The sequence below is a fragment of the Barbus barbus genome (assembly GCF_936440315.1).
Source record: "Barbus barbus genome assembly, chromosome: 35".
Taxonomy (NCBI): Eukaryota; Metazoa; Chordata; class Actinopteri; order Cypriniformes; family Cyprinidae; genus Barbus; species Barbus barbus.
The window spans coordinates 2,321,794-2,326,130 of record NC_136763.1 but is presented as its reverse complement, the minus strand read 5'-3'; positions in this window follow the sequence as shown (position 1 = coordinate 2,326,130).

Here is a 4,337-nt window from a genome sequence, read left to right as displayed (position 1 = left end):
ATTAATCTCATCCAAAATAAAAGTTTTTGTTTACACAGTATGTATTTTGAAAATATTTACATTTATAGATTTATATAGTCATATTCTTATATTTTTATATGTAAATATATTTAATATATAAACATAACATTTTTCTTAAATATATATATATGCACGTGTTTGTATTTATATATACTTAATAAATATACACAGTATACACATGTATATTATGTAAACAAAAATGTTTATTTTGGATTATGATTAATCGAGATTAATTGTTTGATCGCACTTATTTATATATATAATACATTTTATATTAACTAATTTACATTTAATGCAAAAATACAATAAAAATGTAAATATATACATTTATAAAAAGTAGTTATTCTAATTATAGTAATAATTTAATTAATTTATTATTAAATGTAATAAATTTACATAAATCAATGATTATTTAAATCACATTTTAAATGTCGATAAATAAAATTAACAATAAATTAATATATCATTTTTAAATTTAAACAGACAAATTTTCATCAGTTTAAATGTACATTTTACAAAGAAAAGCAATTTAAAATATGCCACTATAATTATTTGTCTACTGTTTTTTAAATTTAAAAGTTATTTATTAATTTGTTTTATTTAACTACATTTTAAATCATGAATTAAACAGTTTAAAATATATATAAAATTGTCCATTTATCATTTTAGTATATTTATTTATTATTTTTACATTTTAATTGTTAAATTGAAGGAATAAAAGGGTCACTCCTAGTCCTCCATAATTATTGTCTTTTTAGCTAAATTTAAATAATAATACAATTTAAAAACTTCAATAAAATACCTTACATAAAGGAAAATGTTACATTCAAACATATTATGTTACATGGCAAACATAAAGTGAATTTATTGGTATAACTGGACTCTGATCTCCCCTAATCTTAATATTTCCCATTAATATGCCTATATAAATAGCATTAGCACCTGTTCTGTGTCAGTATGTCTCGTCTTCATGTGAGCGATGGGCTCATTAAGGAATCTGACATTAGTCCTGATGAATCTGGCGTTGTGAGGATGTGGGACGTTGCGGGTCTCAGACTCTCGCGGGTCTCTAGCAGGATTTTTATGCTTCTGATAGATCCAGACCGGATCGAGACGCTCTGGCAACGTCTCATCAAAGATCCTGAAGGTGTTTGAACTGCAGATACAGAAGATAGAGACAGTTAAATATGCAAAACTGAAGGTCTGTAATGAGATTATTGAGGAAAGCAGGGCACATTTGAACAAATACTCACTGGAAAGACTCCCAAACCTTCTTTTTTCGAGGCAAACATATTTCTGCATAATGGTACATTTGCTTTTGCATTGAATAGTGAATGAAGAGGCTTCAGTGCTGTTGGTGAAGCTTGAGTTTTTAAAGGTTGCCATGCAACAGTGACGATATGAAATCTGACACCCACTCAAGAGAGCTGCTGCTATAAAACACAATAATGCATAATGAAAACAGCACAACACAATAGAAATTATCTAAGACATTCATTTAAGAAACAAAGTCTGTGGTGAACTTCTTGGTAACATAAAAGTATCATTGCATGTCATATTTGTTTAGAAGTGTTGCATTACATTTTTCTAAAAAAACATATATTTCTCAAAAACGAAAATGCTGCATTTATTTGATCAAAAATGCAGCAAAAAATATGAAATATTATTACAATATAGAATAACGTATTTCTATGTGAATATGTGTTAAACTGTAATTTATTTCTGTGATGCGCAGCTGTATTTTCAGCATCATTACTGCAGTCTTCAGTGTCACATGATCTTCAGAAATCATAATAATATACTGATTTACTGCTCAAAACACATTTCTGATTATTATCAATGTTGAAAACAGTTGTGCTGCACAATATTTTGCGGAAATCATGATACATTTTATTTTTCAGGATTCACAGATGAATAGAAAGTTCAAAAGAACAGAATTTATTTGAAATAGAAATCTACTGTAACATTATAAATGTCTTTACTGTCACTTCGGATCAATTAAATGCATCCTTTGTAAAATATATTTCTTAAAAAAAATCTTATTGAATCTTTGAAATAAAAATCATTACAGATCTTCTTATGCAGAAAAAAAGCATCTATTAAGCAGATCTGTTTGAAAGACCATGTTTGCATGACTAGACCTGAAGTCAGAACATGTGTGTTCCAGAATCACTATTTTTCCAAGAAATAAATGTCAGTGGAAAACTGAAAACAAACCGGTTTCCTGTGTTCGTTCACTGCTTCCTGTCTGTTATTGGCTCCCTGCTTCAATCTGACATGTAATGTGGTTAAACACTCATTAAATGGAGACATAAATAGAAACAAAAACACAGGCACATTTATCCATGACTTAAATGAATATTTATATATATATATATATATATTATATGCATGTAAACATACACACAACACAGAAGCAATGTGGGGATTTTCTTAAAGTTAAAGGGAAAGTCAGATTAAACGTTTAGCAGGTTAACTTGAAATATGTTAAAAGACCTCAGATAAACACGATTACAGACCAGGACCATCAGGAAATCCTGATCCAATCAATCAAACCCTGAGTCCATTAGAGCACTGAGTGACCATCACAATCGAACGCTCCACTAAAGGTTCAATAACTAAAGCAATGACATTCAGATACTTTTAGTGTCACTTATAATGAAAATTTGCAGAAACTTTACTCACCCTCAGGCCATCTGAGATGTAGATGAGTTTGTATCTTCATCAGGTTTGGAGAAATATAGCATTGCATCAGTGTCTCAGCAATGGATGCTCTGCAGTGAATGGGTGCCGTCAGAATGAGAGTCCAAACAGCTGATAAAAACATCACAATAATCCACACCACTCCAGTCCATCAGTTAACATCTTAAGAAGCCAAAAGCTGAAACACATCCATCATTAAGATGTTTTTAACTAAAATACGAGTCTATAATCCATAATAACGCTTCCTGAATCAGGAGAGAAATCTGCACAGATCAAACACAATTTACAAGCCAAAACAACTCTAAACAAATATATGGCTGGATTTTGATGTGAGAGACAACAGAGAGAGATGGATTTTTTTCACTGGAGGAAACGTTATTATGGATTATGGACTTGTATTTTGAACAGAAGCAACAGTTTGAAGTTAAAAACATCTTAATGATGGATTTGTTTCAGCTTTTGTCTTCTCCAGATGTTAACTGATGGACTGGAGTGGTGTGGATTATTGTGATGTTTTTATCAGCTGTTTGGACTCTCATTCTGACGGCACCCATTCACTGCAGAGCATCCATTGCTGAGTAAAGGTCATTGCACACTGAATCTGAATTTTTCACAAGTTAAAAAATATCACATTTACACACTGCCTCCGAAACTTTCGTCCGTCATAAAAAAATTCGGATCAGGTTCGATTTTCTGCGTTTTCATATCCGTAACAAGCATTTTGATAAGAAAGGTTGACAAATACAAAAAAACACGATGAAGAAATCGGATGAAGAAACAAACTCATCTACTTCTTGGATAGCGTGAGGGTGAGTAAATTGTCAGCTAATTTTCATGTTCAGCTGAACTATTCCTTTAAGTTTCCAAAGTCTTGTTAGTCCGTGTGAAAGAGTTTCTAATTTAGGTTGTGGGAAACAGAAGGATCCCAAACAAAGAGAGCGTCACATTCCATCAGAGGCCCAGATCTGGGCTCTTTATCTAATAGATACTGTGATTTTATACTGCTTCCAGATCAACTTCCCCTGCTCTCTTTAAATATCAAAGACTCAGACTTGCTCACAGCAAACTGTTCCCAGTTCAGTCTGAAAGCCGTCCATCTATTCAGAGACACACTAACCCTCGATAAGCCTCTGATCTAATCTTGCAACTGTCAGCTAAGAGGATTCCAGCCTCCCGAACCAGCACATGCAGATTTGCTGAAGTGATGCATGCTGGGAGAAAAAGGACACCCTGGGGACGCTGTATGTGTGTCTCTGGGTCAACACGGACAATCTGGGAGATTTGAGCTCATTTCTAAAGACATTATTATTAAACAATCACTCCAAATGCAGGTTTAATGGACGCAGACGCTGATGTTGCACAAAAGCGAAACACACCGATGTCTGATACAGACGCCACCTTAACAGGGCTCTGTGAGGGCAGCCAGGTTCTCCATGGAAACAGAACTGTGATGAGTGTAACACAGGCTGTGATTGGTCGATTATGCGTAAAGTGAACATCTGAAAGAGGATCATGCTGTAGATCACAGAGGATGCTAATATTCATACTACAGCCATACTCATTGAATTACCACTTAAAATGTATAATTTGCAATAAAACAATGGGTTCAGTGG